General features: G+C 37.9%; 1 long non-coding RNA gene across 7 annotated transcripts in view; it reads right to left on the reverse strand.

The window, feature by feature from the left end:
- LOC148002574 (uncharacterized) overlaps positions 1 to 24,694 on the reverse strand; it is a 186,915-nt gene that overhangs the window by 81,549 nt on the left and 80,672 nt on the right. The window contains exon 4 of one of the 7 annotated variants that reach the window (XR_015633395.1): positions 15,747 to 16,329. The exons of 5 other annotated variants lie outside the window; for them this stretch is intronic. This is a non-coding gene — a long non-coding RNA (uncharacterized LOC148002574). Of the gene's footprint in view, positions 1 to 15,746; positions 16,330 to 24,694 lie in introns of those variants that run through there. One more of the 7 variants, XR_015633393.1, reaches the window with a different exon arrangement.

A 24,694-nucleotide genomic window follows, 5' to 3' on the forward strand; every position in this document is an offset into this window, starting at 1 on the left:
TCCATTGATTAATTCTAATAATCATGAATAATGTTTTCAAGTGTTAGAGAGAAGAAAAATGAGCAAGTCGTGTGTGTGTGTGTGTGTGTGTGTGTGTGTGTGTGTGTGTGTGTGTCTGTGTGTTATGGTTTGAATATGTCACCAAAGGATCATGTGTTGATGACTTAGCTCCCAGTTGGTGGTGCTAATGAAAGGTGGTTGGTACAGGAGGACAGAAATGTCATCAGTGGATGAATCCATTGATATGTTCAAGGTTAAACAATAGTTCATTAGTAAGAAAGGCACACGACTTTGAATACTCTCTCTCTCTCTCTGTTTCATTCTTTCCTTTTTCTGTTCCTTCCATCTTCCTTTCTTGTCACCATAAAGTTAGCAACTCTGTTTCACCTTGCACTCCGCCATGATAGGTTACCTTCTGTGGCTCCGAAGCAGAGGAGACAGAGAACTGTGAACTAAAACCACTTAAACCATGAACCAAGACAATCTTTTCCTTCTAATCCACAGCAGGAGTAGAAAGGTGACTAGCACCAGCTGAAAAGGGCAGATGAAATGATGACATTGAAGCACAAGCATTTACTAATACCAACGTAATAATTGTTTCAAGCTGCATGGACATTTCACTGTAATGATTAATGGACAGAAATGTCATGGGATTGGAGTCATTGGAGAATAAGACAGCTGTCTGAGTGTCTCAGTGAATCAAACAGAGTTCTTCTTAATCACGAAGGAAAAAGGAATGTGTTCACAGTGAAAAATGCAGTGAACACATTACAAGCAAATGGTTCCCCAAAGCAGGGCTCACTGATTCCTTGGACCTGATCTGAGGCTCAGTAGGAACCAGTACTGTGTCTGATGGCTCTGCCCCCCAAATGCGTTAGCTAAAGCTAGTTATAAGGAAATGTTCATTTAATGGAACTGTATAAAACAATGATTTGGATTCTTTTATCATGAGAGGAAGAAAAGAACTAGGAATTCTTTTAAGATAAAAACAAACAAACAAATAAACAAAAACAAAGGCAAAGCAAAGGTATTCTGTGCCTAAATGATGTGTAAGATCGTCGCTAGCTCCTGGGAAGAGGATATAAAAAGGGATTTTATTGGGTTACTTTGGAGTTCAAATAGGAGCTGTGTTTGGTAGCATTATTATCAGTGTTAATTTTTCTTAGCTGTTTGTGCAAGAGTGTCCACATTTTGAGAGGGAAATATAATATTTTACAATGAGCATCTCGATATCTGCAATTAGCTCTTAAACAGAAGGAGATTAACAGTTGGAGAGACGAATTAGACAACCTGCATTTACTTTTCTATAGGTTGAATCTTTTCAAAGTAACCATAATCACTGCTGAATCATATAAACGCCATGCATCCCACAAAATAACAATTAATCTTTCCTTTCATCCATTAATACATTGAAAACACTGTTACGATATTATATTGAATTAAGTGGTAGCAAATGATAGTCCATCTATAGGAAAATAATAAACCAACATTAAAAAAAACCAAATGTAGATAGAAAAACTGTTGAAAAACAGAATTTACAGGGCTTTGGGACTATCGTGGTAAGAAATTAAAAGTAAAGTTTTGGATAAAAGTGAACTCACCCATACAGCATTTGTTGCTGAACTGCGAAAATGGCAACTAAGGAATTAGCATGAAATGTAGACGATTGCAGTGAACTATGCTTTTTATTTAGCACTTTGCAGAAACCTATTCTCTTTACCTTCTGTCACTGCTCTACACTGGTTGCTCTGACAACATGTGGAACAGTGAATACATACACTGCATCTTGGCTCTGAGGCGTGCCCTAAATAGGACACTTTTAAAGTCACCTCTTCTGCAAGTGATGGCAAAGTGATTAAAACTATGGGAAATGCTAGCATAAAGGTCATGCTGAGTACTGCCAATTGCCAGAGCCCTTTGTGCGAAGTGCCTGTGTAAGATTTTTATCCTCTGCTGTGAAGTGTTTCAAGGCCCCAGGGAAAGGCTCATCAGTGTGTACACGGTGAAAGATGCATGAGGGGTAGAGGATTAGCTCTCTTATCTATCTGTGGTAGAATATCCAAGTGCACTGAGACACGTTTTAGAGCAAACTCCATGTCCATTGGTGTCATTTCTAAATTATCTATTCCTTGAAGAATTTCAGGATCTTGGTTAAAAACTACTTAACAGGCTGGAAACGCCCCTTTAGGACTGCTGCATATCCTTATAGGTTGTAACGATTAACTCACCTTCTTCCCCACCAAATTGCAAGAATAAGTAGTCTAAAAGTACGTGTCCCGACTGGAGAGCAAGACAAGAAACAGGGAGAGTAGACAAGACCACAGCCAGGAAAAGAGAGGCACTGCCCCTCCAAGTCGTGCCCCTCCCCAATGTGCCCTGTCAGTGGAAACGGAGGGAAGGAGCAGTCTGATCAGAAAGTAGCCCAGATGAGATTTATAGTGTCTCTGTTTTGAACAGAAGCATGATATTTGCAGCTCAGAAACTGGAGAGAGGATGGACTGGGAACGGGACTTCAACTAACGTCCCAGGAATTTTCCTTCAGTTCCTGGGCAGAGAAGCTGCTGCCCTGGGCTTAGGGCAGAGCTTGAGACCAAGCAACCTGCAATTTCTGGGCTATTTCCTGTGTCTTGAGACCCTGGGATTTCGAGTTGACAATTCCAAGTTATAACCCCGTTTCTAATGTTCTGTGTTTCAGGTTGAAATCGTTTGATTTCTGAACATCTCCTTTGGCTTTTTATTTTTATGCTGGGAACGGAACCTAGGGCCTCACCAATGATAGACATTCAGGTATCTTAGCAAAGGAAACAAGGTGGGGAGATACTCTTGGCTGCCTCTAGAACTAGTAGGAGGTGTAAGCTCCTATTCGGAAAGTCTGCGGCCATACCTGACAGGGTTAAGAGCTCAGAACATAAGGCTTTCATGAAGTATGATATAGAGACATCTGTGGAGGAAAGGGTGAACGACGGTCGTTTTCCTTTTAACTTTCACACAGAGTAAGCACCTGGGTCACAAATTTGTGATGTTTAGCTTGTTCCAACTTCCTTCGTGTTCGCATGTTCCCCCCATGAAATTTGCACTTAGACAAATTAAATTTTAAAAAAACAAAGGCAGCCCTTTCCTGCTTTTTCCAAAATTAGCCTTCATATGCAGACTGCTTGGGTCTTCATGACCTGGACTAACCCTTCAGATGCCTAAATGATTAGAAATGCCTGGTTCTTTCCAGCGGGTCAATCAGATCTCCAAGGTTTCATTCTACACATATGGTCTTTGAGTGAAAGTGGATCACAGCCTTGAGGTCTAATGTATGTGAGGGTATTTTGTTGTCTTAGATTTTTACTGTTGGAAGTACTTTTCGAAAAGTAGTACAACTTAAGAAATATTTTAATGATGTGAAATAAAGCATCAATCTTAACCAACAGGAATTTTCTTTCAGAGATATTATCAAAGCAATTCAATTTCTTTTTCAAACCAAAAAGAAAAGAAAAATACAGCAATCTTAGATTTAAAATGGAAAAACCAAGAGCCATGACTCAGTATAACTTTTGCACTTATTATTCCCTAATCACAAAATTAATACAGCTTCTCTAATTATCAATGGTGTTGCACGATAATTAACTCTATAGTTTTTTCCTCTAGAGTTCTTCCACTTAAGAAAAAGCAGTGAGGCACGGTGAGGGAGGACTTTGTGTAAGCAGATTATTAGTTCTTGACAAAAATAAATATACTTGCTTTACAGCTAGGTGAAAATATGTTTCATGTTTCAGTCATACATATCTGGGCACATGGTTTGGAAAATTCAAATTAAATTTCCCAGTATTTAGTTCATTACAGAGTCCATGCTAAGCGCCTTAGGGAAACGGACTTTTCACTGCCTCATCATGATTGTCACATTCTTAAGCTATGAGTTTCTCATCACTAAAATCCATTAGTGCTCTAAAAGTATAGGCTTTGTAAAAACCATAAACAGCATTTCTGTTATCTGGAGTTCTTTATCAACATCAGGTCCTATTAAGAGTTGCTTGGGAAGCTCAGTACGGCCTTTTTGTCACCAAGGTTATGTTTATCATCACTTTCTGATTTGTTTATTATATCGAAACCCAAGGTCAAGTCAGCCCACAACTGTATCCTCCATATATGCCCCTCAAATACACTGGGGGCCTTCATTCCTAAGAGTTTGTCTAACCTTAAATCTGATCATGTCTTTTTGCGGCCTCAATTGCAAACCTTACCTTCCTAGGTACCAAAAATGTAACACAGTAAGTCTCCAATAACTCATTATTTTTCAGTTGTCACAACAGAAATAATTTTTAAATGCTTACACGTTTCGATGTTTTTTTCAAAGTTCTGAATAAAGAACTCAAACTCTAATTTTGTGTATTTGTCTTTAATGATTTACTAACGCTCTCACAAAAAGAAGTTGCTTGTCAGGATGTCTTTGAAAGTACATGGAATTGTGTAAGCTTATGAATTCATGTCTTAAGATCTTCTGGGACCATCACATTTCTCATTTACCCACAATTTTCAATCATCTACGTTTTAATGCAAAGAAGATAGCAGCCCTCCCCCATTTTTCCTTTTTCTGTCTATACACAAGCTCAAATATTCTCAAGCGAGATGCCATACTAGAAATAAACACAGGAAACTTTCTTTTGGCAACGCATTCTAAAAGCAAAGACTACGTCAATAGCTGTAAAGGTAGAAAGAACAGCCAACTATTTTAGCTTTTGTTAGAAAGTCTAGATTGAAATATAGTCATATTGTACGTTTTGCCATCTTGAGTTTCTGGGAGATTTCTGCATGAAGAACATTCCTTGGGCTGGTACCCCTGGGAGAAGGCTCCCTTAAATTCTTCACAGATGGGCCCTGGACACAAGCAGCTGTTCTGCATGCCAAGCACATGAAGAGAGAGGGAACTACCAAGCTGATTTCTGAGGAGGCTGGCTCCCTACCCAAATATGGGAATCACAGCCAAGACCCTGCCTGCTTGTCACTTTTTCCTTACCATTCTGAGTCCGTCCGCATTTGCACTCCCCTGGAGGCAGATGTTCGCCTCTTCATTACCAACCACATGCTCCTCAGTTCTCAGACTTTAATTGACTTAAACATCTTACACTAAGGTCTTTCAGTTAAAATGATGTTATTATTACACAAAGGTATAATGAATAGCACCGATGAGCTTTTGAATTGTAGTCCCTTAGAAAAGGAATAACTTCTGTCTATCTTGCATAATTCTTTCAGACCTGGGATCTGTCTGGGATCTGTCTGTCCTACTTCTAATGAGCATCCATGCCATCTCTGAATATCTATTTGTTCCTCTAGATCTGACACCCTTTAATTACAGTTCACCCAGTGCATGCAGGATTATTATAAGCCCCCCATGATTTTATTCACTTCAAAAGTCAATTAGACCAGGGAGTATCTCCTGTATATTAGCAATTAGCATGAGGGCAGAATTAAACATTTTTAAATAATCTATCTAAAGTTCTATATTTGTGTTGAACAACTGTGAGAAAGATGATTTCACATGCACTGTATTGTGAAATGTCATCCTAATATAAAATGTTATTTCCAATGGGTAGGAAATTTAGTGTGTCTAATATGAAGATTAACTGAGTTATTAATGACCACAGCTTAATTTTATTGTAAAACATGATGACTGGTGTTTTCTCCTTTTTTTCTATTCTCAAGTCAGTAGAGCACTTTTGGTTTTAGTTCTAACAACTTTCATTTTACTTGTCCTGTGTGTTGGTCACTGTACAATAATATCTACCTAGCTACATGCAGTCACCTTTAGAAAGATAATGTTTAATGGGCATAATATAAACTTTGACTGTTTTTTTTAATGAGACAATAAAAACTTAAAACACTGTTCACACTGTATCATGTATAATAATGGCAGTGGTTAAAATAAAACAGGAAGTAAAACTTACTGATTGGCATGTTTTCTATTAATGCCCTCCTTAGAACTATCAACAGGACATCATCTTAGCAGAATCAAACTACAAACTACATAAAAAAAAAAAGCTAAGTAGGTCAGACTACTGAGAGCCCTGGCACTCAGTTTACTTTTGACTGGGAAAGCATTCTCCACCATGGAAGAATGAAGGCAGCATCATAAATCTACCTTGTTGCTAGTAAAGAAGTTGTTTAATGAGAAACTTGGAGTATTTCTGATAGTATCAAACAGCTCTTCAAGTTTAAACTTTCTCCCCTTTCTTCGTCCCTGCCTTTCTTCTTCCCTACCATATGCACACACAAATTTTAGCCTTATAGAGACTAAAAAAAAGAAAAAAGAAAAAAAATACACACGTGTCAAAATGTAGCAAATAAATGCCCATGAGATGTCCCGCCCTAATTGGTTTGTCTATAGTATGACTCCTATTCCTAAAACTCAAAGAACACGTGGAAAAGAAGGGAAAGGGAATTTAAGGATCAGAGGAACAGGACACCTGGTTTGAAATAGTGTCTTCTGGACACGAAAGGGATGCTACCACCATAAACAATATGGTTGTCTGCATGAAACCTGCACAGAATCATACTAAATTTCATGAGGCTCTACCCTTCTATTGTAGACCAGGCCTCTCCTTAATCTCCTTTTCTGTTTCAAAACAAGGCTTGGCTGCAGAATCAAGTTCCCCATGCTTTTTTTCCTCTTCAACATGTACATTTTGTACTTTTATTTTCTGTACTACCTCTTACTCATTTTTGAGCTTTATACAGGTGACAACTATGTGACAGAGTCAACACTAGGCTGTCTTGACATCTCCTGAGCCAAAGAAATTAGTCTATTTCTTTCAAATTTAGCCTTGGTCAGATTCTTAGGACAAGGGCAGGAAGCAGCTACATTCTTTGCCAAAATAACACAAGAACGGTCTCTAGTCCAGTTGCTAATATTGTTCCTCTATGAGACTTCTTAGGCTGCACTGCTGTAATTCACATAGCTCTTAGCATCTCTGTCTTTCAAGTACTTATGAAGGGTGGCCCACTAAGCTCTGCTTAAAACATTCAACCACTTTTCTAATCCAAATTTCCAAGATCTTTTACATTCCTCCAAAAGCCTTACAAGACCAACTTGTTGGCAGAAATATTCTGGTCCCTAGTGGCCAACCTCTGCCTTGGTTTCTAATGCTGTGATGAAGATGGTGACTGAAAATAACTTAGTGAGTGAAGAGTTTGTTTTATCTCACAGCTCTCAGAACACATTCCATCACTAAGGAAAGTTAGGCAGGACCTCAAGCAGGAACCTGGAAACAAGAAATGAAGCAGAAGCCAGAGGAGGATGCTGTTCACTGGCTTGCTTTCCAAGGCTGATCTGCCTTTGTTTTTATGCTACCTAGGATCACCTACCACCGCCATACTACCCAGTGGCACCACCTGAAGTAGACAGGGCCTTCCAACTTTAATCATTAATCAAGGAAACACCCTTATAGACTTGCCCATAAGCTAATATGATGGGGGCCTTTTCTCAGTGAAGTTCCTTTTACCATTTGACTCAAGGTTATGTTAAGTTGACAAAAACCCAACCTGTACACTTATTTTTATATGCAATTTCAAAAGCAGATATCTTATGTGAAATCTCTGCTCAGTAGAGCTGGATGCCACATTTCACAAAGAAAAGTTGGGTACCAACTTTGGTAAAGAGGCTGCATTCGTCTAAAGTACCATATGCTCTACATTTAAATTTCAGTTTGAGTTATTAATAGATTTTTCTTTTGTTTTATTTCATGTTGATTTTTTTCCTAAAATACACAAAAAATATTTCAAAACTCTCTGAGCTATTTCATACATGCAAAGACTGAGGCTGAAACTTTCCACTCTGAAGTCACTGGAACCTGGCCAAAGTGAAATCACTTGGAGAAGAAAAATGATAGTTGTATGCAACAAATTAAGCCAGATGAAACCAGGGATGTCTTCTTTTTAATCAAGCATGCATGGCCACACATGGAAACCTGAAGGGATCTAAAAATAATCATATTTAACTTGGACTTTGCGTGAGAACTCTCCCTTTCCTAATATGGATATTTTCTTTTACTTAGTGTGGGTCAAGTCTCCAGAAGAGGTCATGCCTTTGAACTTTTCTTCCACAAATCAGAAAACTGAAGAAGTAGGTCTAGTTGGTATATTGACCATTTTTTCCTCTGGTTTCCTTCAATCATCTATGATGGTTTAAAGGGGGCTGCATAAAAATAGAGCCAAAGATATTTCTAAGTAAAACATGTGAAATTACAGATTTTTCAGTGTAGACCTCAGTATCTCTTTATACTGTATTAACAAACTAGACTATCTGCCTATGTTCCCACATCTCCATTCTCATAGAAACTTTCAAGGGAACATCAGAAAAATCAAAATAAGGATTTTGCTTATGGACACACCTTAGTGTTTTCTCAAAATTATATAATATCTTCATACAATTAGTCTTCCCCGTGGCATACTTGTGTCATTTGTCTCAACTTTAATTTAAATAAATGCAATGTTTTACTCCTTAAATTTCCTGTATTTGAACAGTATCTATAACCTTAAATATCCGATCAAAACATCCATGAACTTTCAGAAAGAAGTAAAAAAAAAAAAAAGACTAGCTTACATGAACTGACATCTACATTTTAATTGAGTAATGCAAACATGTCCTCCATTTGAGATAATAAAAAAAAAAGCAAAAACACAACAAAACAAATGAGCAAACAAAAACCAGGCACCTCAGACATTTCCCTGCACAGTGGTGCTTAGAGAATCATGCCATACCCTACCATGGTTTAGCACTTTCCCTGCAGTCTCACATTCTTTCCCTTGACCTATTACAGAAGTGTTGGATGTCTTGCCTTCTATAGTGCTCTGACTCAGTTGGAAACAACTACATCAGCTAACATGAATTTGGCCTGTTTGGACCATGCTAGCAAGGTTTTTCCACCTTAAAAATATTTTACAGCTAGTCTTCTGAGTTATTGTCTGCTCTTGGTCCCTATCTTCCACCCTGGTTTCTTTCCATCTTCCCATGTCCCGAGAACCTCTTGAAAACTCGTGATCTTTCAAAAACAGAAATGTTGAAGAATTCTAATGGTTAGAGTACTCTGTGCTCACAGTGCCCACGGTTCGTGCTTCCAGCTGTACCCTGTTGGCTTACATGCCCTACCAGAGGACACACAGATGAATAAAAGATGTGTAAGTAGTGTGGTGTTTTAGAGTTCACATTTACATTTCTGGACCCATATGCTGCTTTGTCTGGTCCTTTGGGTGGTGACTCCAAAATTGGATATAGCTAAACATAGCCTTGTGATCCCAAAGCTCCCTTCTTGTGAATGTTGACCTGGTTACTTTACTTTTCTGTTGAAAGAATAATAGAAGCTAATGAAATCATCAGAATGTTCTTTCTGAATGAAATTTAAAAAAAAATAAAAATCAGTCTACTACCTTTGGAAATTGCCAGCTCTATTCTCTGAAAACACACAATCAAGACTAGGACAAATGTCTGATCTACCAGTATTTATATGGAAGAGAGATTCTAATGTAATCTCTCAGGAGAGGCTGCAATAAAGGTGTTGAACTAAAACATAAAACAGCTGTCTCCTTCCTTCTCTTAGAAGTTGTGCCAGGTCAAAAATATCATTCTTTTTTCTTTGTAGGTGACAATAACTGTGTGTTCAGGTTTGTTTTCACAGTGCATAGAGGTGTTCATTGGTGACAATGGGCTCAGAATTGAGAACTGGTAGACTTAAATGGTTTTTCTAACATTCGATTTTACTTAATCTCCACCATTTAGAATGGTGCATTACATATAGTACTTTGAAGACACTAAGTAAATACTTAGTATTTGTGGGGGGAAACAGGCTAGTACCTGGATGTGAACCTTCCCTAAATCAATACGTTGAAACCCTAGTCCTCAAGATCATGGTATTGGAAGGCAGAGCCTTTTGGAAAATGACCAGATATTGAGGGCAAAGCTCTCCTGAGTAGGATTAATTAATATCATTATAAAAGATTCAAGGAAGCTTATGTGCCACTTCTATAACACAGGAAAAAAGCAAGGAGTTTCCACCCATCAGGAGCAAGAGCCCCCTAGATACAAAACCTGCTAATACTTTGAGTTTACATTTCTCAGCTTCCACAACTCTGAGAAATGAATACATGTTGTTCATAATCCATAAATTTTGTGACTCTTTTATTCTAGCTATCTGGTCAAACTGCTATGATTTTGTTACTCTTTAAATATCATATGTTGAAACATAGTGGCCACTGTGAGGATATTAAAAATCAGGTTAAGCCACACGAGCAGAGTTGTCATGGATACAACCAGGAATCTTATAAAAGAGCCTGAGAAACTAGAATTACTTTCTTCCCTTCTGCTGCCTATATAGAAGGAACTATTTGTGAAAAATAAGCTTTCCAGAATATTGATCCAGGTATGGCTTTATCTTGTGCTTTCAGTCTCCAGAAATATCAGAAAGCAAATTCTTAGTATTTGTAAAATGCATAGTCTTAGGTATTTTATTCACAGTAATATAGGCAGAGTAATACAGAATATATTTTCATATTGAGATTTCAGTACAGTATCAGCAGTCATTTTAAATATATTTATCTGTTATCATTCAGCTATGATTGATTCATTCAGTTAGTTGAAATGTTTGAAATTATTTTTTTCAGGCATTTTGTATCTTGGTTCATATTACCTGCCGGGTGTTGAATATTTTAGGTGGTTTTGTGGTAAAGGGTGCTTATGGTAGTCTTTAATACTTTACAGAATTACTTCCAAGATCCCTAAAAACCTGGTAAATTTGACTTTCACTGCCCTTGGAGGATAAATGGTGAGTAGAAGCATCATGTGTTTATTAGGAGATTACAGTTTCTGGCTTCTGACTTGCTATGCTGTTCTCCTTCTCCTTAGTATACAAGCAAGTTCCAGGTAACAGCTGTTTCATCAGCCCCTGTTCCAGGAGTGAGAATAATGGTTGTTGGAACGTTAAATTGGTGTGCTCTTGATTGAGAGGTTTTGTGGACCTATATTCACTTTTATAGCTGAGGCTGATGTGCCCTGATTAATACCTGTGCTGTTCTGAACAGCAAAGGAAGAGGCTATTTCTGGTAAAAGATCGATACAATATGCTAAAAAGAGCAACTAATTACTATAAAGACTGGTGACTTTACATTACAGAGAAGGCATTTTTCCCATTTCAATGGTTACAGTTTCCATAGGGTGGTAAGTGTGGCAATAGACTGAGCTGTGAGAGGTGAAGCATTGTGGAGAAGGAGCATAGAGAAGTAAGCAGGTAAACTGACTTTGTAGATCGATGGGAACAAGGTGTTATCTTCTTAAAACAAAAAGCAGCTTAAACTTAAAATACTGATGAGAAACTGGTGACAGACTGGCTGGAACAGAATGAGAAAACAATAAAAAGAAAGACCATAAGGACGCTGCAGGAGATGAAATCCAGGCCCAGGCAAAGAGGGCCCTTTTGCTGGGAACTATTAATGGCTTCATGACAGGAAGTTGGAAGACATGGGGATGAAATGACAGGAAAGTCCAAGGTGACATCATCTACTGAGGGTGAGGAACAGAATGTCAGGTGACAGCCCCAGGAGAAACAAATGTGTGTTGTTCATAATCATCTAAGCTTATGGTGTTTTTGTTAAAACTAAACTTCGAGCCACTCTCAAGTTCATATTCTTTCCCCTAAATATTACATCATTTTATATTTTAGTTACAAACTAGTCTATTTGATTTCCACTTTGAGGAAGTGATCAGAGGTTTCCATAGGCTTTTCCATTGAAACCTCACATCTAATGTTGAAGAAACGCCTCATACTTAATAAAGACACACACTGTTGCAAATTACAATGTATATGAAAAAGAAACTGGGTGGCTATGGACATTTTAGAGGGATGATCAGATCTAGGGACCAGTGTTTGGTGGAATAGGTGGTATTCATGGAGAACAAGTAAATAACCTTCACTAGACTTCAAGAAAGAGCAACAATCGGGACCATGAGCGACCATGATAGGTGGGTGTCAAGAAAGTGGCAGAAAATAGAGATATTAGACTGTGAGTGTCCACCCCAATCTGGAGCACTGGTCAGGGAGCAGAACGTCCTGATTTATAACAGTAGAGTCGGAGGAAATTTGTTTCTGAAATAATGAGTCAGGCAAGACGCCCCAAACAGAGAATAGAACGGACATAGAAACTACTGAGATTGTGGCTTTCTCAAACTCCCTTCTAACAGTGAAGCTTGCACCCCCCAGTACAGAAGCTAGAAAAACCACAGAAGTGATCATATACATTTGCATCGTATGTGCAAAAAGTTCCAGACTTGAATTCAGTTGCTTTTGATGAAGCTCTCCAGCCTGAATGCTGCATCCATGCACAAAAGTCCATGCATCTGCCTACTTTCTAACTCTTGTAGGAGATAAAGGTGGCTCATCATACACAGCACATCAAATGGGAAAGTACTGCCCCTATAGATTTATGCATCTGAACACTTTGTGCCCCTTTTGTAGACATTGCTTGGGGAGACGGAATAAGTATGTCATTAGCTTTGAGTGTTCATACCTACACCCGACTGTGATATGTCAAGTCAATACCTAGGTAAATTCACTTATCGTAATTGAAGCTATTTTAGGTTTAACCAGAATTTGATCTCCTTGGGGGAGAATTGGGTGGAAAACTAACAAATTCCGCTCTAGGACTCAAGGCCAAGATGCTCCAGCAAATTTAACTTCTGTTAAACTGCTTGCTTGTGCAACCTCCCCCCTGCAGTTGCTTTAGCAAGACAACAAGATGTAGATTTTGCCATTAAAACTTCCTTAGTTTAAGTGCCCAGGGCTACACTTAAGTCCCAAGGCCTGGAGTTAGTTCCAGCAGGCTGGAATAAAGACTTTCAATTGGCTATATAAACTGGGTCTGAGTGATCCTCTCCGGAGGTCTCCCTGTAACACTGCTTCTTGTTCCAGTTCTGTGTTTCCTGTGTGCTGATAGAGGTGTAATCTCTCAGCTTCCAACTCTGCTGCCATGCCTCCCCTCATTTTATGGGTTCTCCCTCTGGAACCATAATTCCAAATAAAGCCTTTTATAAGTCACTTTTGGTCATGGTTATTTTGTCAGACAGACAGAAAAGTTTGAACACACCACACATTCAAGGAAAAACTCTAGGATTGAAAGAGGAGAGATAAAACAGGCAGAACAAGCCTGGGGGAAGAATTGGACAGAACAGAGACTTTAGAGGAAAACTACTTAAATGAGTCAACATTTATCCTTTGGATACTTGGGAAGATGTAACTTTGAAACAAAGGAATATGTCATAAAAGAAAAACAAACAAAGGAATAAATGAATTAATACCAGACAACCAAAACTTCAAAGAAAACGTTATGGTGTTGGTGAACTGGTGAGATGGCTTAATGGGTAAAGTGATTGATTGCCTGTCACACATAGGTCTGAAGTTCCGATCCCCACACCACATAAAAATCTTGTCTGTAATCTCAAGAGTGTTAGGTGATGATAAGAGAATCAAAATCATGCTCAAATACATTGAAGAGCTAGAGGCCAGGCAAGCTCCATGAGTCAAGGAAGAAAGAAAGAAAGAAAGAAAGAAAGAAAGAAAGAAAGAAAGAAAGAAAGAAAGAAAGGAAGGAAAGAGGGAAAGAAAGAAAGAAAGAAAGAAAGGAAGAAAGAAAGAAAGAAAGGAAGGAAGGAGGGAGGGAAAGAGGGAGAGGAAAAAGGGAAAGAGGGAAAGAAGGAAAGATGGAAAGAGTGCTCTGGGGTCTAGAGCAAGAGGAAGTCATCTAGAGGTACAAGAGAGTTCTTCAATGAAACAGACAAAGAATTGTACTTCCTGGAAAGAAAACCAACCTAGAGAAAGCCAAAGTGATAGAATCAAGGGGTTGGGGGTGGGATACTGGAAGGCAGCCATAAGAAAACCAAAAGTGACAGGCAGAGAAAATGAAAGCCATAGTCAGGAAAAGAGGGTGAGAGGGAGAAATGGGTGTAGGGAGGAAAGAGATGTATGACAGATTAGATAGGTAGATAGATAGATACATAGATAGATAGACACATAGATGATAGATAGATTAGATTAGATAGATAGATTAGATAGATAGACGGATAGATAGATGATAGACAAATGATAGACAGACAATAGAACCCTTATAGAACCAGTGAATAGTTCACATCAGGATGGGAAGGGTGCTAGAGCTAAGCGTCTGTTGAAGTCTCTGTGTTAAATGTCTTCTTTCTTTCCTGAGCTCATCAACTTGGTAGGTTCCTCCCTTCCAGTCACCCATGGTTCCATGGACTGTGGGATAGTTGTAAAGTCCTAGAGGTGGAAGCAACACTAGAAGCAACCAGCCCTCAGCCCACCCTCACACTCCACACCCTCACCCCACCAGCATACCCTTCCTCAGTCCTCAAAACAATTAGTTCTTGCCTTTCAGATTAGACTAAATTTCCTTAAATCTCCTTCCAGAGTGAGTGAGGGAGGGAGGGAGGGAGGGAGGGAGGGAGGGAGGGAGGGACTTTCTGCTTCCTGATCCTTGTGGGTGGAGATGTGATCTCTTAGCTTCCTTCTCTGGCACCTGCTATGATGCTTCCCTAACTATGAAGGACTCTTCCCCTGGAAGGAACCATTGACCCAAATTACTTCCTTTCTTATGTTGTGGTGTTTTATTATAGCAACAGAAAAGTAACTAATACTGTCCTCCTCTAAACCTTTTCCTAAAAGTCATATAACAGGAAGAAAAGAATCACCACTTACATCAACAAAACACCAACAGCAACAAAAATAGCATTGCTCAGATGCCTTGTCAAAGTTAATCATATGTCTGCCCATTGTCTCAGTCCTAGCTGTTCTGGCATTTGATTCAAGACAGAAGCAGCCTGTTTTAGGCTCTGGGAACAAAAGCTCCTTTGTTGTCTAAGGAATGTGAAGTGAGGTAATACACCGATTTTATGAAACCCTCCCCAGGGAGGAGAGCAGAAAGTTTTCCATTAGAAATAATGGTTTCTAGAGTGATAATAGAAAGTATGTTTGCAAGAACTCATCTGTTCTAGCTGGTTACAACTTCTGGGTTTAGCTTACTCTTTTAGGTCAGACACATAAACCAATGTATTTCGATAGTTTAACTTGTTGATCTATAGTTAGATTTTTCTCCCATACTAAGTCCAGCTTAAGTGTTAAAATAAATCTGAGCCAAGCTTTTCATCCAAACAAAGCCATAGAACTAGCATGCATGAAAGTGAGGAGATTGCCTACAGGCTAGAAGATATTGGGGGCTGACTCTGTCGTGTGTTCTTCCCTATGGATTGGCATCTGTGTTGATGTCACACGGTCTGTGTGTGCATGCACCAACACCATTCTTTCTTTGGGATCATATAGGTGGTGTACATATCACATAGGGCCTTCTGCTCCTTCTTTTATTTGAAAGTACACTTGAGATTACTAATCACTGTCCGCTTCTCTCTTATTTGTTCTTATATCTGTTCTCTGCTTCTGTACTATGTCATTCATTCAAACCCAACTTCCAATCTGATCATCTTCCTCCTCCTCTCCCCTCCTCTTCCCTCCATACTTTCAGATTTGAGTCTTATCTTTCCTCTAAGCCAGTCATGCAAAAATATATGAGCCATGACTCTTCACATTGACATAGCTGTGATCATGCACACATGTGTATATGTGCGTACACAAATAAGAACTCTCCAATTTGTAAGAGTCCAGCTTTTAAATTGTACAGTTTAAAATTTTTATAAAGTATAGCAGCAGAAAATTCAAGTTAATATTATTTATTCATTTGTTCATTTATTTATTATTTGTCTTTCAAAAACTAATAGATGTTTTGTGGGGAGTTGCTTAAAGTTATTTTAATATTATTTAAGATATTTTTCTTATTTTTTTTTTGAGGCTGAGTCTCAGGCCAGCTAGGCTGGCCTGGAATACATTCTGTAGCTTAGACTGGCCTGGAGTTCCTGGTCTTCTTGCCTTCACCTTACAGGCATGAGTTCAACTAAAAATGTCTTATAGTTTGGGGACTTAAAACTCTATACGTAATCAAAAGCAATCTATCAAGCAACATGAGGATAATTCAACAATATTAACAACTAACATATTAAGAAGCTATATTATACATTTACATGATGAATAAAATTAGTATTGTGAATGAAATGAAAAGATATATAACATTGTGACTAATAAATTTCAGAAAATTATGACAAGTTCCTGAATCTAGAAGTCTTTTTTAAAATTCCATTTTATGTCAAATGCTTAGGGTTTAGAAATCACCACATGTGTCATTTGGAGTATCATTTAATCAGCAGGTTTTTATCAGATGCTTACTGCATACCAGGCACATCATCTAGAGGGAGAAAAAAAAAAGAAACTAAGCATAATTTATTATGTATAAATTATGTAGCATGTTCAAAGGCAGTGAACAATGAATATATTCTATCAGAGGGTAATAAGTACTACTCAGAATGACAACTAGTTTAAGGAGTCTAAGGACTATGCAGATGAGAAGAAATAAAGTAGATCGTTCAGTTGGGATTGGGCTCGACGACTCTTCAATTTGATTAGTTGTGGTTTTCTATGTCTAAATATGACCTGAACAAGAGCAATACCAACAGATATGCTAATAGAGCGTAGGAAAGCCCATGGTATCAACACTATACTGTAAGCAGCTAAGGAATGCCGAGGGTAGGAGAAATGACTTCCCCAAGGAAGAGCATAGCAATTGGTTATCAATATTAACTGGTCAGGCCTGAAAACATATGGATGCTAGTAACATTATGCGGACCAAAAAGTTTGTATGTATGTATTTAGTGATATGTGTGTGTGATATGTGATATATATCATTTAGTGATGCATATATGCATACACACACATACACACACACACACACACACACACACACACATGCAAGAACAATTAACAAAAAAGAGGCCATGTATTTGAAAGGCAGCACAGGGAGGGTACATGAGAGGGTCTGGAAGGTGGAAAGAGAAGTGGGAGATTATATAACTACATTATAATCTCAAAATTGATTTAAAAGTATTCAACAGAAAAGTCATGAGCCATGGTGTCTCATAGGAGGAAAAAGCTGATGGATCTTTGTACTTGGTACCTAACCTGGTGTACACAGTGACAGCCTGTGTAGTTCCATTGCTATGAGGTGAAAAATTCCCCTCAGTTCTTCTCTTCTTTAAAGACAGAAAGAATCCATCCAAGAGACAGACTAAGTGAAAGGAAAGTGGTAGTTCACCTCAAAGGGAAATAACTGTAGCAGGCTTATCCAAAGGACAAGGGGTGACAACCCCATTGGATTCTGTTTTGTACATTTTAAAGGAGTTTTTATGAATATTTATGAGGTGAGTGGCATATTCATAGAGCTAATGTGACCCAAACCATAGCAGACTGGATCTCTCTTTTGGAGTATTTCTTCCCAAGATTCTCATAAGAAGCTTGGGAATGGGGTCAAAACCACAAAGAAAATGATATAATGAGGCTGAAGTCTCTTGAGGATGTAGGACCTATTAGTATGTCTGTGTGGGAAAATGTCCTACTTCCTCAGCTTCTGGTGTGAGGGGAAGAAGCTAGTTGTAGCATGCATTTCTTAAACCACAAAGAAGTGTTCTAAACACTAAGGAATACAGCTAGCAGCTCCTTAACTCCCTCACTTCTAACTCTGTGCCTCACCAGGAGATGCGGCTACACTGCTACAATGACATAGTTGGGGTTTTCTTCAGCCCTGTCACATCTAACTCCTTTCCTGTGCAGTTTCAATACTGTGCATGTTTAGAGGAGACCAATAGGAGTCCATGAAGGATATATGTAGTGTATGAGAAGAAAAAACTAAGAATGAAACTAAGATACTAATCTAAGCAACTTGAAAGACACTACCCGCCATAATGAAAGCTTCAGAAATGAGAAGGAAGACCCCTATAATCAGCAAAGGACACGCTGGCTTTAAAGTACCCAATACATAAAACAGCAAATGAGCAATTGTAAATGGGAACCTCGGCTCTGGAACTGTGGCGCTCAACCTTCCTAAGGCTGTGACCCTTTAATACAGTTTCTCATGGAACCCCAACCATCCAATTGTTTTCCTTGCAGTTTCATAACTGTAACTTTACTACTGTTATGAATCATAATGTGTTTTCCGATGATCTTAGGTAACCTTTGTGAAAGGGTCATTCAACACCCCAAAGGGGTCACAACTCTCCCTGCTGCAACTCTGAAGTCTGGTCTATCAATAGAAATTCAGGAGATTTTGTTGTGTACATGATATTCATATCATGGGACTCAATGCAGTGACTTAAGAATTGACTAATGGAGAAGAGAAGAGAGCCAAGAGTACATAGTGAAATACTCCAGCATGAAAAGATTGGAGAAGAGAGGGTGAGGGGATCTAGCACAGGCAGAGAAACCTCAAACCACTTAGAGGTGAAAGCCAAGTAAAAGCATAACGAGAATGACGTGACCACCGCAGCAGGTCACATAGGGTGAGCCTGCACTTAGAAGAGGGGACCTTATTGCTGGCCTTAATGTGAGATACTGTGAATAGGGACAGTGGATTTAGAAATGAGCTTGAGAGAGAATGGGAGACATTAGAGTCACTGAAAATAAAAGTAGCATTCAAGAAATGCTACTGCAAGGGGGGAGCTAAAGGTGAAAAGAGTTATCAGGAGAGGGAAACAACGGAGAAAAATAAGTGGTACCATGTTAGAGTCTCTAAAGATTGATGGCAGCTTCCTGGTCACCAGTTACATTGACTTTTTAAAATCTATTTGTTCTATATGTATTTATGCATATGTTGATTGATTCATTCACTTATTTATTTAAATATTTAGTGGTTGTGTGCACACGCATATGCGTTTACATGTGCACATGTGCATGTATAGATATGCATGTACATGTGTGTGTATCTGTTTGTCTGTCTGTGGAAAACTTGCCAGAGTAGATTGTTTTCTTCCATCATGCAGAGTCCAGGGATCAAACTCAGATCATCACACCTAACGGTAAGCACCCTTTACCCACTGCTCCCTGGCACCCTTTACCATGTCAGCCCTGCTTCCCTTTCATCCGTTCTTTTCATTAAGTTCCATGTCTGTTCGACCCTCATCTGTCAAATAAACACTGTATTCCAGGCACAGTACTGTACAATGGGTTTGAAGGGTTATTTTATGGTCAAGAGAAATTATACCTTCACTAGCGTCTTTTCAGTATTGCATAGCAAAAGAATAGGCCAATGAGAGAGTAAAAAGTGAGACCTGTGGACAAGCAGAGTCGATAGAAAGCTTTGCATAGCCTGTTGTCTTAGGTGATGTCCTATATCTATCTCTTTTCCTGAGGCTACAAGTTCCTGGTTTTCTTTCTTACTGGCGTCAGATCTTTTCCATCATTCACCAAACCTGTGCAACAGTCTTTCAAGAATTTTTAATTAGCTCTTTGAGAATTTCATGCAATGTGTTTTAATAACATGCGTCCCCCTTCCCCAACTCTCCCTGAACCACCCCCCTCTACTCCCTACTCTGCACCTATTTTTATCCTTTGGGATCAAATTGTGCTACCCAAATATTCTGAGATGCGTGGTGTTCTGTTGGAGAGTGAAAGGGTGCTCAACTTACCAGAGGCTATCATATGCTCTTACAGAGAACTGTTGCTCCTTCTCCCAGCCGCTAACAATTGCCAGTTTGATATTAATGTGTCCTTAAACTTTGAATTGTAGTTGCGGTGTGAAATTTTCATGTAAATATTCTGCAATATAAATGCATAAACTGTCTCCAGTCACATGCCTATGTTGGCAGCCACCTGTGCAAGGGTGTCAACAGATAAATTTTTAAATTAATTTTGTTCCTTAAAATTGTCTTTGATGGGGCTGGAGAGATGGCTCAGTGGTTAAAGAGCACCAACTGCTCTTCCTGAGGTCCTGAGTTCAAATTCCAGCAACCACATGGTGGCTCACAACCATCTGTAATGGGATCTGATGCCCTCTTCTGGTGTGTCTGAAGACAGCTACAGTGTACTCATATACAATAAATAAAATCTTAAAAGAAAAAAATTATAAAAAAATTGTCTCTGATGATTATATATATATACATATACATATATATATATATATATATATATATGTCTTGGCAGGGATATCCCAGTAAAGATGGGGATTGTCTATTTGGATTACCTTTTGTATGAAATGTACATATATATATGTATATGTATATATATTTATGTACATATGTATATATATAATTCATATATATTTATGTACATTTCTTGATTACTCTTTCCTCAACACTATTTTATCCCCCCACTTGCCTACCACTGTCAAACACTTTCCAAGATTCATTATTATTAGTTTTGTTTTGTTAGGTATTTAGTTTAATCAGGGCCATCTATGTGATCATTAGATTAGAACTATCTGTCCACTGAAGCTTGTTTGGGGTCACCAGTGGTATACAACTAAAGGCAGTGACTCTTCTTCATTACTCTATCCGTAATAAATAGATCATCAGTGCATGGTAAGATTTTCTAAATTCTCCCTCCATCCATGGCTAAATGTTGACAGACCCATTCTTGTGCAGATCCAATATAGGCACATATAGGTGATATACATTTCTGTTTGTAGTGGCTTTGTCTCACCACGAAGATGACATTTCACATCTGTCTGCCCATCATCTTACGTTCTCCCCAGCTCTTACATTTTTTTCTGGCTATTACTTCCCAATATTGCATTAGCTTTAGAGGGGATGGTATAAATGTCATGCTTAGGTCTGAGCACTCGCCCATCTCTTATTTCCAGTACCTAGTACAACCTCATGCCTTCACTGACTACCAGAAAGGCCAGCTTTGATTAAAGCTGAGAGTAATAGCTGCCTATAATAAACATAAATGTTAAGAAAGCAGTTTGATACTATGTCAAATCAAAAATTTAAATATTATCTTTCAAGGAATGATCATTCTTTCTCAACAGTTAATTGAAATTGAACCTCTCTTCCCACACATTACACCACTTCTATCTATAGATTTATTGATCCATGCCTATTTAATGGCCAACTTCTGTTTGGGTTCTTCCTTGTTTGCCTTCTTTTCATTCTAGCTTAGATTCAAATTTTCCTAAGAACATCCATCCATCTTTATTAATTTAAAAAGGAACATAATGCTACTGCTTTTAAGTATTTGCATATATACAAACATGTATACATATGTAGACATATAAACATACATATAAAGAAAGAAAAAGAAGCACTTGAACAGGAATTTATACAAAAATATTATTATGTTGTATATTTCATAAAAAAGGAAATCCAAATAGACAATCCCCATCTTTACTGGGATATCCCTGCCAAGACAACAATGCCGGTGGGTCAGTAAGGGGCCCAGAGATAAACCACTCTGGAGACAGTTTCAGAGAAAATGTCTGCTTGATTGCACGTAGACAACCACTTATACAGTGGAAGCCCTTAGACTGACTGTGATTAGTACATTACCTCAGATTGTCTAGTGAGCATTCATACTACCAGGTTGTAGCAGAGTATGATAGTATGTAGTTGTCATGATAAATAATTTTTGTTATTTTAATTCTTTATTATGAATAATAAATGAGACCATATATAGTGAAAACATATGCCCTGCGAAATTCTTTCATTAGAAACACACTAAAGAAAAGCTCAGAAGTATTGTTTGATTTATTTAAATACACACCTATGAGCATTCACATATGAATATACAATAGTGTGTATTACAAACTTTACACACACACACACACACACACACACACACACACACACACACACTAAATCTTCACATGTCTGCTGATCAGAAACAGAACCTACCTGCAAAGCAGTAAAAGGAGGTTCAAGCCAAAGGCCGGCTGGATCCTGTGACTGGAAGCAAGCACTGAGAACAAGGCAATTGGCCTTGCAAGGTACAGGAACAAAATGTGTTCCCCACAAAATTACAGATGACCTGAGCCAGGTTTACTACTTGAAGCCAAGTGCTAGGGAAGGGCTGCTCTATTTGTAAAAAGAGGCTGAAAATAACATAGTTCAAAGGCAGTCTATGGCTTCAGTTTAAGTGGAGCTGCACGTCTATGGAATGCTATAGTCATAGACACAACAACAAAATTACAAATTACATTGTAATCTTAACCACAAAAATAAATGCCAAAATGCCATTACAAGACCTAGTCTTGAACAGAATGTCTACGAAGCCAGGTAGAGAAAATTGCATCCTATTGGAAAAGGAGAAGAGGAAAGGCTTGTTTAAAAAAGAGCCTGGAAAACAAATTTACCAACATTTTCAAGATTTTTAAATTCAAAGAAAGAAGGACAAAACAGTCAACATTAATTCACTCAAGGTGAAATAATGTTATAAATCAATTTCACTAAAGTGAACGGTTATGAAAAATATTAAATTTAAATGAGAAAAAATATTTTTCCTTAACTTCAATAAACTGGATAGTTTGCGTATGGAAGACAATTAAAGAGAGATCAGTACTGTAGTAAGGTATAGGAAGAACTTCCGGAACACACCACAGAAAAGTATAAAAAGGTTTAATATGAAAGAGTTATTTAAATGTAAAAATAATATTGAGAAGCATTGAGAAGCGTGGATGAATGTCTAAGTATATTTTAAAAAAGATAGTTGGGAATCAACTACAAAGACAACTCAGGTGAGAAAGAGAAAACACCAATAATATCTTCTGAACACAACAGAGATGCTGTAACCATGAACACTGGTAGCCGGATGCAGAAGACCAAACCAGTCAACACTGCAGAACAGATGAAGAGCTCCCGTAGCCTGACTCCTATTGGCTACTGGAGAAGATATGGGCTGTGGACCACTGCTGGAGGATTGAGAGTCCATTTTCATTAGGGATGTGGTTCTCCGTAGGCTGTCTATGCTGCAGTGGCCATGCCTATACCTAAGTACACATGGGAAGCACTAAATGGACACAGTAGTTTGTTCATAAAATAAATGGAAGAAGATATAAAGTTGAGGGGGGACGATAGGAGGGAAGGCGTAGAAGAGGTAGGCTAGGGGAGTGAGAGGTGGATATGACCAAATGCTTTGTGTTTGTGTATTAAATTCTCAGATACTTAAAATGAAAGACTAATTACTTCCATCTAATTCCTAACCATAACTGAATTAAGATATTATATTAGGGTTACGATTACCCAATGACAAAACAAAAAGCAATAAAAAAGGTAAATTCGTTGAGAAGCTAAAGATACAATTACATAAGCATTGGTGAAATATATGGACAAATGCAATAAAGTAATCATTACTAAAATTAAGACGTCTGGGTTGAAACTAAGTTAAAAGCTGAAGAAAAATTAAAGGATATGAAAAAAGGCAATAATATACAAAGAACAAACATTGTCGTAGTCAGCATGTAGGTGATGAATATCTACATGTATATTAAAACTTCCTGGATTGTGGTTTAGGTCAGTGCCAGAATGCCTGACTGGGATATGTCAAACCTACAGCTCAATCCCAGTCCTGGAAAATAATATTTAATTAATATTTAATTAATATATTATATATTTAATTAATGTTAACATTTAAAATGCAAAGTTAACTTCAAAAATATAGAACTGTATTGCTCGAAGGCAAAAGGCACAGTCTCTGGCATCACCTGTGAAAGTTGAACGAGAATTTTCCCACATTTGAACACTTGGTCCCGGGTTGGCAGTGCTGTTGTTTGAGAGGTTTAGGCACAGTCGTGGTAGAGAACCTATGTCACGGGGGGTTCATTGGAAGTTTGGTTGCTCTGCTGCCCCCATGTACATGGAGATGTGATCCGTCGGTTTTCTGTTCCTGCCCCAATGCCTGCTGTGTGTCACCATGCCTCTACCCCATCACAATGAACTCTTATACCAGAAACTAAAATAAACTTTAATTTGCCCTTCTGTTTTGTTACAGCAGCAGAAAGGTAACTTATAATCACTCGTGACAAATTATATGATAATAAAAAAACACCAGAAAAAAATAAAAATTTTAAGTAGACTTGTAATGGTACTGAAGAAATTAGTCAAAAATATTAATAGTAAATAAAGAAAGCAATATCACTTGATTCTTTTAAAATATTATTTGATTGTTATCTTAAAAACCTGTTCTGTGCTATCTATAGTAAATGAAGGATAGATGATAAAGGTATTAACACTAATGTAAAAGAAGCATAAATATTAATAAATACATTGACATTACATAAAGACTATCCAACTAAAGGTGAATTTTATAAGCTCATAACCATTGTGGTATATTTAAAAATATTTTTTAAATTTACTGAAATGTGGGTCCCAACAATGTTTTAACAACTATAAGCAAATGATACTATGAAAATTATAGCCTCCAAATCCAATTAAAATTATTAATAAAGGATTTTTAAAGTTTTAAAACCTCATGTTGTACAATAATAAATGCAGCCCTAAGTAACTCATGGACTAAAGATACTGTCACAACAAAGAGACAAATATAGAGATTAATGATAAGATTATGACATGAAATCCCAGGATGCTGCTGAAATAACGTACACATATGTACTTTAAGATGCTCGCTACGTATAATTAGAGTGTTTGAAAATGGGCATTAGGTATTCAGATTTGGGCTTTGAAGGAAAATCAAGAATAAAGAAGGGAAAGAAAGCATCAGTGAGATAAGGAACAATTAAATGAAGAGTGCAGGTCCGCGAGAGAATTATAAACAAAGATTATGTTACTATG

Source organism: Rattus norvegicus, chromosome 11 (genome assembly GCF_021556685.1).
Source record: "Rattus norvegicus strain SHRSP/BbbUtx chromosome 11, alternate assembly SHRSP_T2T, whole genome shotgun sequence".
In the NCBI taxonomy this organism is placed as follows: Eukaryota; Metazoa; Chordata; class Mammalia; order Rodentia; family Muridae; genus Rattus; species Rattus norvegicus.